A 15,466-nucleotide genomic window follows, 5' to 3' on the forward strand; every position below is an offset into this window, starting at 1 on the left:
GTACCTACGATGAAAATTACAGATCTCTCCATTCTTTGTAAGTGGGAAAACTTGAAAAATCGGCAGTGTATCAAATACTTATTTGCCCCACTGTATATATATATATATATATATATACTTCTTGCATACAACATATTTCCTTGACCTGAAGAAAGTAAACAAATGAGAGTCTTTGAGCTTCTTCCTCTATTGCAGGACTACATGTAAAGACCTGGTCAGGTGCCAAGAATGCTGTTGTTTTTTAAATGCATCATATGGACAATTTGGTCGGTACAATGCATTTAAAAAACAACAGCATTCTTAAATTACACGTCCTTTTTCCAGCATGGTTATATTTTGCAGTGATCAAACTAAAGCTGCACAATTAACTACAAAAATGATCATAATAATTTGATAGTCTTGATTAAAAGATAAAATAGCAATGAAATAATTTAGGAATCAAATTTGAGCTTGTTTTGAATGTGTATAGCCATCAAAAAGAATTGATGTTGTTTTAATTTAAATAGAAATGCTTGAAAAATAAATCATGCAGCCTTAGATTAAACCGAAACCCATGAAAACTGTTTTTTTCAGAGCAGTTATGTATGACTGCTAAACCTTTGGCCTTGGTTTGCAGGACAGGACTCAGTGTTCGGAAGCCACACCTCTTCTCTTAAATCTTCCCCATGGTGAGGACGTTTACAAAGCGTGGAAAGGCCCTAAAAATAGGTCAGTGCTCCGGGAGCTTAACCTACTTGCTTAAGTATGAGAGGAAAACTGTATTTATCACCAACACCAGCAGACAGCCTAGTCCACACCAAGACTATTATCTGAATATCTGCCGAGCCTTTAAGGGTATTGAAAAGAAAAGCAGTATAATTAGTAATTTCATATAAGAGAGCCAGATATTAGAGTTTGTTGTTTCAAATGTTTAGCTGTAGGACTGAAAAATGTTTTGGTGTGTTGGTGGCAAAACAGCCAGGTGTCAGCTGCAGCACCCTGTTCCCATGATTGCGCTCTGGGGGTTGAGCAGCCAGGATCCCCCGTCTAGCTCTGGGAAGGGTCAACTTGTTTCAGACTTGGGTCAAAGTTGAGTCTTGGGTGCCAGTGGTCACAGGTTAGACAATATCGCCCACTGCATGACTAGCCTCGACACAGCACATCTGTGTCATTTTTTAAATGCCTCAAATGTGAGAAATAATGCTTGAATGTTATACACTATACTTTCTACAGTAAATTTTTAACATGCATTATTATTTTATGTAATACAGTAAATGTAATATTAATTAATGTTATATTTATACACCCATCTTATAATATATACACTTAAACGTATTAATATATACAATAAAATACTTTATTTATTTATTTAATTTTTTTTATCAATTTTGTCTCCAAATGTCAAATCAACACAGCCTGATCCAATAATGAGGAAGAAAACAAACAAATAAATAAATAACAGTCGATATCACTTTCAGTTAATTTGCCACACTAGCAATAGAAGTTTGAGTCAAGTATATGGCACTGTGGGATACAGCATTCCACATTGTGTGCTCGGGTTGTATACTGCATATTTTGTCATCCAGCCATTCTATGCATACAGAAACTTTGCATACCATGCACAGTGTACATACTGCAGAACAAGTTATATACTGTAGTAGTAAGCAATTCCAAACATGCTCTATGCTTGTAACATGCTGCCACAATGCAAAACAGCTCAGAATTCACATGAACCATGAAACGCTAACAAACAGCCTGTGTTCCTATATTTGGCTATCAGCTGACTAACACCTTCTACAGCTAGTTTACTCGGAAAGGTGACAGATAGCAGCATGAATGCTCATGAACTTTGAGTTTGTTGATGTTGTTTAGAAAGCAGAACAGACAGTAGCTTACTGCTAGTACACCATACAAGATGCTCAGAACGATTATGTTATCAAATCAGCCAGAACATGGAAAGAATAACAGAATAAAGACTTTGTTATGTTCCAGATGTAAGCATTAACTTTGAACATATTATACACTTCCAGAACAATTCCTTTCACTGTGCAACTCGAATAAAAAAAATAAAATAAAAAACTGGCTAAGCTTTAGTTTTCCAAGGAGGAATCATTAAAATTCCAGTAAAAGGAACTTTACAAATAAGAACGGCATTCCTGCAGCGCTTCAGTAGTTCACAGGAACTTACAGCTATTCAAACCATTCAAAACATGCACCTACCCTCTAACCATCAGTCTAGCACAGACATGGATGAAAACTTTCATGCAAATACATTTGGCAATGCAAACAGAGCCCAGGGTAAGTTATAAGGGAAATGTTTAATTACATTCCCAAAATATTTGCTGTAACACTTTATCAGAAAACGAGCATATTGCTTCCTATACATTGTGTGTGTGTGTGTGTGTGTGTGTGTGTGTGTTTTCCCCCACATTTTCCAACAATAAATGTTTTATAATAATAATTTATATTATAATTATATATTTAATAATATAATAATTATAACATTTATTATTATCATCATTATTATATAATTTTATATTTTTATTTAATATTATTGTTTTACAAAATGTATTATTATTTTCTGAATATTGTTGGTTCCGTGACAAATTGCTTATGTTCCTCGCTTTAGGTAAATGCACAAAATGTAATGTAAATGTAAATGCAAATGTAATAATATAATTGAAAGTGACACTATATTAATCTTAAGAAATCTCTGCAAATGTGCATATAGCCCACTAAAACAGCATTGAATAAAATACTATATAAGAGTGACGGAGGCGGTAGTGTGCAAGTAGTAAATGTGCAATTCACTGCACCCCCAACTGCGATGCATGAGCTAGAGTGGGCCGCACACACACACACCCCTCCGCACATGTAGGTGAGAGTGGGAGACTGATCTATATGCTGGGGAGTATATGAGCGTAAAACAGGGAGAGGAGGAAGCAGGGAGTGCATCAGCAACCGTTACTCACTGTCTCCCACGTGACATTCCTCTTTTAACGACAAAAACGAAAGCGAGCAGAGAGCGGCAGGAGGAATGTGGCCAACAGTCGAGCTGAATAGGGATTTCTGAATGCCAAGGAGATCGTAAAGAGGCAGTGGTGAAAATAACAACGGTCTTTTTTAATGCCACCTAGTCCAAATCACACACAGTAGTCATTATTTTTGGATAAGCTGCTCTGTGTGCTTGCATCTCCAGCACTTGTCTTAGATGCAAGCATATTATATAGCACACTATAAAAGCTGCTACATAATCTTGTCATGTGGACCTTCAGTGAAGTGATATAAGCTGTTACAAGTGCATTCCCAAGAGACCTACTGTCTCTGTGAGGAAGGGCAGATTGTTTATGCAACAACTACAGGTACCTGTCATGTAATGACAATGTAATGTAATGTTAGTCAAAATTTTCATCCACTCTGCTGCAAACTGGAAAAAAAGCTGCTGACTCATATTTTTAAAAGCTCACTACACAAATAGCACAGTCATCATGACTCTGGCAATTTTGAAGCTTCTATCTCGCCAAGCCTTTCATAACACCTTCAGCTCTTTCACAACACAGACAGAGCAAAGGACTTAAGTGTGGGGTATTGAACTAGAGACCACACATCCATCTGTTGAATAACAAACTACTTTAGCCTGCCAAACATCACAAAATCTTTCACATGTTCAGTAGCTATTTTCGGCACTGCCTTTTCTCACATTTTTAGCACTTAAAAAGCTAAAATTTAAATTTACTGCATTGATTATTTAAGAAAATGATGTCACATGTTAGCTATGTAGTATGTTACATATGGAATTATCCAACAGCTTATTGTTTAGTCTGAAAGTCAGTGCAAGACATGCATGACTGTCTATCAGTCACTGCAGGCTTCTAGTCAGCGTATGGCAAAAATAGAAATGACCACAGTCCCTACAGAATATTTCCTGTCTGCCTCAAAAAATCATCTCTACATAAAACCAGACACTGTGTTTGTGTAAAATTCAGACTGAAGTATCGGAAGGTGTTTTCCCTGAAGCATGTTTTTCCAAACAGGACCCCATACTTTCCCCCCACAGTCTGTGAGTCAGTCAGCTGACGCAAGGCAGCAAGAATCTGGTCAGGGGTTTCGTCCTGTCTAGACTGAGCAGAATGTAACTAGAGATGGAATCGCAGTGGAAAACAAAAGCAGAGCCTCTGCAGTGAAGTTCTATACTGCTACTCTGTGGTGCAGAGTATGTATGGCACTCTTATATATGACTATTGTACTCTGTAGATGCATTTACATAATATTAAGATATTCAAAATAAATTATTAATTTATTCTTATTATCATTTAATTTAGAATTTATTATTATTTCTTTCAACATAACAATAAGTGAAAAGCTGAATTGAACATTTCAGTCGATCTTCAGGGTTTAGCATGCCCCATTTTCTTTCATTTCACTTTATATTTACATTGCTTTAAAAGTATTATTACTATTATTATTATTTTACAATAAAAAAAAGTATGAAAAAAATGATTTCCAGAAATGATTTTTCTTTTAAATAAGAAGATTTTGAATCGCAGATTTTCAATGTGGTCTCAGACTCTTGGACTCCTTTTTATGAATATGGAAAACTATGTATACTATGTATATATTTTACATGTTGCTTTGTGACAACCTTGCAATTTTAAAATTCCAAAAATAATCATTTTTATATTTTCCATTTAAGGTTCTTTTTTTTTTTTTTTTCCATACAGGACTGCTGTAACCATCTTGAGGTTAATCCAAAGCAAAAAGGGCATTTGAAACTTTCATGTGATGAAATTATATATATATATATATATACACACACACACATGCATACACAGTGATACTTGAAAGTTTACCGTCCTGAAAGTAGACAGAGAACCCAATCAAACAAATGAGACAAAAATATTTTCTTTGTCATTTATTTTTTCAGGAAAATAATCCATATTTACATATCTGTGAGTGGCAAAAGTACGTGAATCTCTAGGATTAGCTGTTAATTTGAAGGCGTAATTACAGTGTTTTCAATCAGTGGGATGATTACCAGGTGTCATTGCCTGCCCTGTTTTATTTAGAGAACAGGGATCTCTCATAGTCTGATCATATTTGTAGAAGTGAATAAAAGCATGAACAAAGGAGATCTCTGAGGATCTCAGAAAAAGAGTTGCTGTTGCTCATCAGGCTAGAAAAGGTTACAAAAGGTTACAAAAGGTTACAAAGCCATCTCCAATGAGTTTGGACTCCACAAATCCACAGTCAGACAGATTGTGTACAAATGGAGGAAATTCAAGACCACTGTTACCCTCCCCAGGAGGGCTCGACCAACAAAGATCACTCTAAAAACAAGACTAGTTGTTATGGTCCGTGAGGTTGCAAAGGAACCCAGGGTAACTTCTAAGCAAGTAAAGGCCTTTCTCACATTGGCTAATGTTAATGTTCATGAGTCCATCTTCAGGAGAACACTAAACAACCATGGTGTGCATGGCAGAGTTGCAAGGAGAAAGCCGCTACTCTCCAAAAATAATTGCTGCTTGTCTGCAGTTTGCTAAAGATCATGTGGACAAGCCAGAGGAATACTGGAGAAATGTTTTGTGAACAGATGAGACCAAAATAGAACTTTTTGGTTTAAATGCAAAGCGTTATGTTTGGAGAAAGGAAAACACTGCATTCCAGCATAAGTACCTTATCCCATCTCTTAAACATGGAGATGGTAGTATCGTGGTTTGGGCCTGTTTTGCTGCATCTGGTCCAGGACGGCTTGCCATCATTGATGGAACAATGAATTCTGAATTATACGAGCAAATTCTAAAGGAAAATGTTAAGACATCTGTCCAAGAACTGAATCTCAAGAGAAAGTGGGTCATGCAGCAAGACAACAACCCCAAGCACACACGTCGTTCTACCAAAGAATGGTTAAAGAAGAACAAAGTTCATGTTTTGGAATGGCCGAGTCGAAGTCCAGACTTAATCCAATTCAAATGTTGTGAAAGGACCTGAAGCAAGCAGGTCATATGAAGAAACCCACCAACATCACAGAGTTGAAGTGGTTCTGTACTGAGGAATGGGCTAAAATTCATACAAGCAGTTGTGCAGGACTGATCAGCAGTTACAAGAAACGTTTAGCTGCAGTTATTTATTGTTGCAAAAGGGGATCACAAAAGATACTGAAAGCAAAGATTCACATACTTTTGCAAATACATTTCTCTCAAATAAATGGCAAAGTATATATTTGTCTCATTTGTTTGATTGGGTTCTCTTTGTCTACTCTCAAGACTTGTGAAAATCTGATGATGCTTATATTTATGCAGAAATATAGAAAATTCTAAAGGGTTCACAATCTTTCAAGCAGCACTATATATGTATGTATGTATACTGTGTGTTTATATATATATGGAGTGTATATATGTATATGTGTGTGTATAGAGGTAAACGTACCTATTAAGCTCACCAAAATCTACATTGAGACATTTTTAGTGCACAAGATATTGGTTTCAGTACAAGATGATATGTTACAATAAAATATTAATCTCTCACACAAAAATATTAAATTTTATTTTAAATGGCAAAAGTATTTTGATTAAGATATACATCATTAAATGCAAAAAGTCTGGCTGTGCTTAATGGGTAACGCAACGCGTAAAAAGACAGTATAAGTCATTATAATTCGTAATTATGTCCCCACTGGATGCAACAAATGCCTCGTTTGTAATGAGTTTTAATGTTTTTGTCTTGTCGCTCCAGCCGGGACACGGCATCAACAATATGGTGAGGGGCGTATCATTTCCGTCACAGGCTTGAGGTATTCGGCCAATCACAACGCACTGGATAGCTGGCCAATCAGAGCACACCTTGCTTTTCAGACCGATGAGCTTTGTAAAAATCGACGCATTTCAGAAAGACGGGGCATAGAGGAGAAACAATAATGTACAGTATGTGGAAAATGTGTTTTTGAACCTTAAACCGCATAAACACATTTCATTACACCACATACACAAAATAATGTTCTTTTTAGCAGGCATCATATGACCCCTTTAAAAATCTGTTCAGATTTTAAAAGTTGTGTAGTCTATTCCAGCCTTTAGTTGCTTTTTTCCTGGACAGATACGACAGGTTTCTGATGGCTCCTTCTTTGTATGGACGACATGCCTCGTAATATAGTTATGTCTCATATTATGGATGTAAAAGTACAAGCCAGTAATGTCTGTGAAGTTATATATTAGTACAGCACACAATCTTATACAGCTAGTCAGCTAACTGTGTTCTGTAGCATCTGCGCTGTTGCTAAAACTATCTTTTGGATCTAACTATAATTATATCCCACATCCAAGTTCCAGGTTATAATATACAAAAGTCTAAACATTAATCTCTTAATTTTTACAATAAGTAGTAAAACTTACCCAAAATAAAGGCTTAAACATCTAAAAAAAAATGCACATTTAAAGGGCTCCTCTTTTGGTGAAAGTTTTTAGACAGCTTTCAAAATGTCCGCCAGACAGTGTGAACACATGGAGACTCATATCTCAGTGTGCAATTATCTGACTGACTTGAAATTACAGGAGGTATGCAGTAACAAACACATCAATTGGTTAATACATCAAGTATGATAATACATAATTTTTTCTTTTTATAATCTGAGCTCAAAAATGGAAATGTGCTTAATGGGTACGTGAGCTTAATAGGTACGTTTACCCTACACTTACAAGTATACTACTAGTACACTGATATTTGTATACTTACTACATAAAGTATACTTAAAAATATAACTTTACTTAAGTATACTTAATAAAATAAACTTGAAGTATACTACGTTTTGGTAAGGGATGCCAATTGAAGCAATGCATGTTTGTGTAATTTCAGTGCTTAGTGGTGTGCCGTGGGATTTTTTTACTTATTAAAACTGCCTTGGCTTATATATATATATATATATATATATATATATATATGGCCATGGATTATTAATAATTTTCTTTCTTGTTTTCTTATTTATCTCGTGCTTTCGACATAACAGAAGTTGTTTTCTCATTATCACAACTTTATTTTATTGTGATGTCGATATAACAAAAGTATTCTCATTTTCACAAATTTATTTTACAAATTAAGTCGTGATAATAAGAAAATAAATTTTGATATGTTGAAATCACGAGAAAATTAAGTCGTGATCACGAGAAACCAAGAAAGAAAAATAATCATAATCTACGGCCTCTTAGGACTTCCGTAAACAAATAGAGATACTACAAATAAAAACTTTCAGTTCTACATACAAATAATGCATTTGATGTATCATTAACTTCATACAAGCGAAACAGAATTGTCAAAATTACTTTTGCTTTGCTTTCCTTGTTTGATTTCTAGACAAATCAAACATAGGATCCAAATCCCTATATTTTATCAAATGTGCAAACAACATGTCAATTACAAGCAATAAGCAATTTAAAAGCATGTACACATCAACTGTCTATATATCAACACTGAACCACAAGGAGGCCTCATCTATCTCTATTAACAAAACTGAACTGTGGACCTGGGTGGTTACTATGGATACAGCTTATTGCAGGCTGCAGAGAGTATATGCATGAATCAGAGGAATATTGTTACTTTGACACCCCATGTGGTCAAAAGTTGTTATGCTGCATCAGATAACCTGTAGGCCTTGATATAAAATTCCCTGCCAACTGAGTACAAACATAAACATCCACATTCATATTCAGATCAGTATAACTTTTTATTTGGTAACTTTGTCTTACCTGGATGATGGACAGGCTAGAGACTGAAGCTGGCTCAGGGACCTGCAGGCAACTTTGCTTGTCTAGAAAACACAAACACAAGGTACAAATGATTTATCATAACAAGTAAACATTCAAGCAATGTGTTATTTACCTATTTGTGTGGTCCCTGCATAATTTTAATGCATAATAAAATTGTTTTATCTGTGAATAATAGTATTGCAATAACAGGTATATTTCAATTTAAAAGTGACTTAACCAACCAAAAAAAAAGTATGTCACAAACAAAACATTGTTTAATGATATGCTATAGAAATATAAATGAATATAAATATATTTTATTGACAACTATATGCATATATGAGAACCATAGCATAAATAAATGAATAAATAAAAATAATAATTATATCATAAAAAAATATAGGCCATAAACATTCAGTCAGTGATATATTAGAAAAAGAAAAAGTAAAAATAATTTGATCACCAGGGGGCAGTGTTCTGATGCAAGGACACTAACATAATTCATATAATACAGATTATGTCAGAATTAGCATTATTGCAATCTTAATCTACTTTTAGTAGCTATGCAGAATTAATCTGCCCCACCACCATCTGTGAGGTTTTGTTTTTATCCCTCTCTAATCATGACATGGAAATATGCTCAGACAGGGTTTAACCAAGCAAGTGTACACATACTGTAAATTGTACCCTATTTTCACTTGTGTTACTGACTGTGAATTGGTACTCCATACACTGAATCATAATTGTCAAAACCTTAAGTCTTGCTCTTTGCAACTAATAATACCATTTAATGTTTGAATATCATTGGCTTTTATTACAGCACTATAGCAATGATTTTTTTTTTAAAAATCCCATTTCACACTAAAAATATAGTGACACATTTCACAATAAATCAATCCTATAAATATGCAATACTGCATTAAAAATAAAACAACCCAACATATTTATAGTCTAATCATAAGTGGCAGCACTTTCTTCATATGGTTACAAAGTTGTACACGAGATGGTGAAATAATGTGCGTTACAGCTATAACCATTATTCATGTTGTCAAAACAAACATTTCCAACCAGGCTAACCGAATGTGAGGCGGCAAAATCAAAACCTATGAATAATTAATCTCATCTCATTCAATGGAGCCTGAGTATGATTCTAACCAAGCAAAACTAAGTGGCCGCCTTCCACATTTTGCCAACCATCTGTTACTGTATACAGAAAATGTATGTACTGTGTAAAAGAAATGTATTTTTTAATTAGGCTTTCTATGGAATAAGTGAGTTGAGTGAGTCTGTTCTGTAATTAGTGCACAGGTCCAGATGTAATTATAGGCCTATTCGTGTCCCTGGAAGCATTCACATGGGAAAAATACAGATCGCTTCAAGCCATCTGATTAGTTTGAGCTAAATCATTTTCAATACTTTGTATAATTGGTAATTCAACAATATATACAATCAATATGCGCTGCTAAATTACTAAAATATAAATACTCATTCAATATGTCCATGTGCTTTTATATTGTTATGTTTTGTACATTCAGGGGAGGGGGAGGTAGTATTTGCACCTGCACTAGACAATGTGACATATAAAAGACCTGAAATAGCATATGTCAGGTGAGTATACAGTATACAGCATTAGGTACATCAATAGGACATGGCATAGCAGTTAGGACTTTTGTAGTAAATCTAACCGAACCCAGTGCACTGTGTACTAGCACACTGTGAATTCTGTAGCTCAGTATGGTAATGTTGCCAAAACCGTGATAATGGATCACCATGAGGTCACTTTCTATAATAGGTAAACAGGAGCAGATCCATCAGCTCTCCAAATGTAGTACGTTCCATTGACCAGAGCAAATCAAATACTTTATTTGTTGAATGTACTTGCTCTTACTGTTCAGGAGGAACCTTGTTATTTAAACCCACTCGGAGATTTCCCTATAATAGAACTATGACAACAAAAATGAACTTGGCATGCATAACAAAATTATAATACAACAGACCACTGGAGATGTGCAACAAGCAACAAACTCAAACAGGTATAATGAAGTCTATATATAAAAACTTGCTCTTACTGTTCAGGAGGAACCTTGTTATTTAAACCCACTCGGAGATTTCCCTATAATGGAACTATGACAACAAAAATTGAACTTGGCATGCATAACAAAATTATAATACAACAGACCACTGGAGATGTGCAACAAGCAACAAACTCAAACAGGTATGATGAAGTCTATATATAAAAATTTTATTTTACTTTTTTTTTTCAGATGCTTCACTGACAACTGGCTTCATCTCCCAAGTCATTTAAAGAAACGACTTCAAATAATATAAATTATTGATTATCTTTACATTATCTAAAATGTGACTAAACATGATGACTAGTAATACCCATGATATTTGGCATATACACATTTACTGTAATAGTCTTGCCAAAGGAGGATGTACTCCCCCAGTCGAGTCTGGTTCTTCTCAATGATTTTCCCGTTCATCTAAACATCTTAGTTTTCTGTTCCTTCCTTTGCCCCAGTGGGTTGTTCACTGGATATTCTGTAGAGCTACTATGAACCGAGATCTATGGAGAAAAGTTCTATAGAAAGGAAATGTACGTGCCTATTAATTATGCACAAGCCTATAAGTAAACTACAGCATGAATTAAAGGAAAAGCAGGCCTGTGGAGCTGATATTGGTGCTGCTCGTTAGTTTTTGAGCTTTTTCAAAGAACAGCTGTATTGCTGCATTCAGACAATATTTTATCCTGACATTGTCACAATAAATCAGCCCAAAACGATGCAGAAGTGCAGTCAGTTGCATATCTGCCATAACGCACAGGATTTTGCTCCAGAGCTCAGTTGCTGTTGGTAGGCCTTGTTCACACTGATGGAAAGACAATGCGGGCATTTTGACAAACGGTACACTATGTACGCCTCCCTGCCTATAGCTCTGAAGACTCCATCAAATGATGTATACAAAGTACAAGCCCACGATGACCGGGCGCTTTAAAAATCAGCCAGAGAATAAGATAATATACAAGGCGTAAAAGTGTTGACAGGAGGCGCAGGAAAGCTGCTGCTTCTCGCCTGTGAAGCTTTAGTTTGAGCCAAAGAGCAAAGCTTGATTCACGCAAACACCCAAATGCCAAGCTTGGCCTGACATTTTGTTTTCCCAAAGCAGACACATAAAATGTACATTATACTAAATATGATTGATAAAAAGCCCACTCCCCACCCCACAGGACAACGCTCGGAAAATTCAAGCGGTTTCGGATTCGTGACACCGGTGGAGTGGAGCCTAACGCGAACGCATTGAAAAACACAGGCGTTTTGGCAAAGCAAACGGATGCTTGAATACAAACCTAAAAGGAAGGAAGAAAATACGAGCTTGTTGTATACTCACCTCGTCTACTGTGATTGTGGAGGTAATTTAAAGGGCCAGGTTCGCGCAGATTGTTACCCCCCCTCCAAACAAACACCACCCCCTCCGTGCACCAGTGTCCACCCAGTCAGTCCCCCCACCACTGGTGACAGCGTCCTCGCACACAAACTTGCTTTTCTCTCCTGGGAAAAAGCCGAGTCGGTTCTGAGTCAAATAAGGCGGATCTTCGTTAAAATCGAAAACCAATCAGTTTCGCCAGCTCTGCCCTCTCCACCCTCATCGGGAGCCAACGGGTTTGGTTGCGTCTGTCGGTGAACTGTTTCGCTGCTCTATGGGGTTTATCGGGGTTTTTTGAGCTGTCCGAGCGCTCAAAGACGCACACTTTACGCAGCGGTTTATCGACCCAGTCTTCATAAGCCAACACATTTGGGCGCACCGAACCCGAGCCCGTCTTGCACCGCAGTGTGCAGTAACGCCTGCTGACCCAAGAGGGCGCTGATGCACAATGTCTGTTCATACCGTCCACACAGCTGCAAACCAGTGCTAAGGAAAGAAGGGCGACAATAGAAAAACAAAATATATTAATTAATCTGATTTTGTTAACGAAATTTTTATGTTACATGAAAGCAAATTTTTTTACCAATTTTGTATGCTCTGCTTGCTGACTTCGATTAATATATGCACGGTGTTTAATCATTTTCATTTGATATTTGATATTCTTTCGACTAGTTATTTCCCTTTTCCCCGCTTTTCTTTACTTTCTTTCCAAGTGTTATTGTTAAAATGTATTCCTTTGAACTAACTACTATCTGTTTTTACAAGTAGTATTTTTAATAGGCTATTAAATGCTAGCAATCCAATCCTTTTTAGTAACAATCTTAAGGTTATGTATTCCAGCTTTACAAGTACTTTTTATTAGATACTAGTAGCCTATATCCCAAGTGTTGCTGGAATAAGTACTAGTAATTAGTAAATGTAGTAATCTTTGTTGTTATTTGTAAAGATTATCGAGGATTGTACCATTGAATTACTTACTAGAAATTATAAATTAAGTGCTAGTAACAACATAAAAATAGATCATTAAAAAATAAAATGAAAAAATAAAAATAAAAACACTGATTTAAAAGATACCACTTTGTGGCATAGTAAAGGGATAGTTTACCCAAAACTAGAACTTCTGTCATCTTTTAATCACCCTAATGTCCTTCCAAACTCTGCAGAATATAAAAAAAGGTTAGGTTACACTTTATTTTAAGGTGTCCTTGTTACAGTGTAATTATACATTTAAGTACTGAGTAATTTTAATTAAATTAACATGTACTTACTATATGATTAGGGTTAGGATAAGGGTTTGGCTTAGGGGTTACTTGCAAGTAATTATGCATAATTAATTGTTATTATAATAGTAAGTACATGTAACGTGTAACAAGGACACCTTAAAATAAAGTGTTACCAAAATATATTTTTGAAGAATGTTGGTAACCAAACAGTTCTGGGCTGCGTTTCCCAAAAGCATAGCCCTGGTTACCATTGATTTACGTTGTATAAAAGAGATTTATTTTATGTTCCACAGAAGAAAGTCATACAGGTTTATAACAACATGAGGGTGAATAAATAATGACAAAATGTTCACTTTGGGTGGACTTTTTAAAATACTCCTCTCAATGTAGTTCCACTGTGCCAATTCCATTTGTATCATTGTAATTTACGTTGTATAAAAGAGATTTATTTTATGTTCCACAGAAGAAAGTCATACAGGTTTATAACAACATGAGGGTGAATAAATAATGACAAAATGTTCACTTTGGGTGGACTTTTTAAAATACTCAATGTAGTTCCACTGTGCCAATTCCATTTGTATCATTGTGGCGTACATGACTGCAAATACAGGCTTCAGTGGGATGTGTTCTGCTTCTGTAAGTAAGCCCTAGGTATGTATTAAATGCTGTAGGTGGATCTGCACTTCCAGGCAAATTTGGCACTTGGCACCAGATCAGAGTGAGCCAGGCTTAATCATAAAGCCCTGCGGTTCTCATCTGAAATAGGCATTTCAAAGCTTTGAAAATGCAGTCAGGACTGTTTAAGACTGTTTAAGTATAGACTGTATCCTGTGGCAGTTAAAAAGACAGTTACTATTTAGTGAGGCAGCTAATAGCATAGTGGACTGTTAATCTAACATAATACCTTTTTAAGCACAGTATATTGAAAGAGTATCCAGTGGGAGTTTGATTTATATTCACTGTTCAAACAGACAAGCAGAAACTAGGTTTGAGTGTGTACCTGTTTACTAAGCCATCTGAAATTTAAAACTAAAAATAATTTAGACCTTTTTAATTATGAAATATATAAAACTGACCAATGTATTACCCTGAGTTTTGTGCTTGTAAATGTTAAAGATGTTTACCTTTATTGGTTTGCTTTAAGACACTCTAAGGACTATGCAGACGATTTGTCTCTTCTTTCTGTCTCACTTCACAGCCTCCCTTAGGAGCCCCAGGATTCTCATTGTGTCTTTGGATTCGCAAAGGTCCCAAATGATTTGTGCTAACATTTGACTTGGCACAGCACAGTTGCTGTATTTTTACAGTGTGATGTATTTATAATAAATGGGGATGGAAAATACTTTTACTGCATTAGTGTTATGTCCTCTGGAACATGAAAGTTTCATTTTCTCATGCTTTGAAGTCACAGTTCTCTCTGCTCTCCTCTCTCGCTCACATAGCAGCGGTCCATCTAACAGTCTGTGTGGAAACTGCAATACTGCTGAGAAAGGAATGAGGTGGTGCAGTTGTTGGGAGGCGGGGGGCAAAGAGAGAAAGAGAGAGAGAGAAAAGAGAATGAAGCAGTGGATCGCAGGAGAGTTGATTCATGCCAGTTCCCCAGCAGCCATTTTTTGCTCTGTGCTGCTGGTTTGATTCTCAAAACGTTATAGTGAAGCTCCCGATTCAACTTGCCATGTTTCAGCTCCTTCCTTGCCTACATGAGATACTAAGGCTTTAGATAATTCAAATCTTAGGAATAGGAAAGAAAATTGCCAATTCAGTTTACATTTGTAGGGTTTCTTTGTACCAAAGAGTATACAAGACTGGGTTACAAGGGTTTGTAACCATACAGCCTACAGGACTGTAAATGTTTGTTTCTTGTTTTTCCCCTTTACATTCTCCATTTGATTGTGATCCCATGACATTAGTAAGGAAACTAACATATTATAAATTATTGTCAATTATATATTTGTAATTGTTACAATTAAAATATGTAATAATTACAAATAAAAACACATATAAATAAATAATAAATATTGTTATATAAAATATAATATAATTAAAATTGTAATCCATATCTATCTATCTATCTATCTATATATATATATATATATATATATA

The 15,466-nt window shown here is 35.6% G+C and overlaps 1 long non-coding RNA gene across 1 annotated transcript in view; it reads right to left on the reverse strand.

Annotated features, from left to right (window-relative positions):
- LOC107557403 (uncharacterized) overlaps nucleotides 1-12,545 on the reverse strand; it is a 25,697-nt gene extending 13,152 nt beyond the window's left edge. The window contains exons 1-2 of the long non-coding RNA XR_001605387.1: nucleotides 12,105-12,545; nucleotides 8,715-8,776 (exon numbers count right to left, since the gene is read on the reverse strand). This is a non-coding gene — a long non-coding RNA (uncharacterized lncRNA). The remainder of the gene's footprint in view (nucleotides 1-8,714; nucleotides 8,777-12,104) is intronic.
- Between the last annotated feature and the right edge of the window lie 2,921 nt (nucleotides 12,546-15,466).

This window comes from Sinocyclocheilus grahami, unplaced genomic scaffold (assembly GCF_001515645.1).
Source record: "Sinocyclocheilus grahami isolate Dianchi unplaced genomic scaffold, SAMN03320097.WGS_v1.1 scaffold21.1, whole genome shotgun sequence".
Classification (NCBI taxonomy): domain Eukaryota; kingdom Metazoa; phylum Chordata; class Actinopteri; order Cypriniformes; family Cyprinidae; genus Sinocyclocheilus; species Sinocyclocheilus grahami.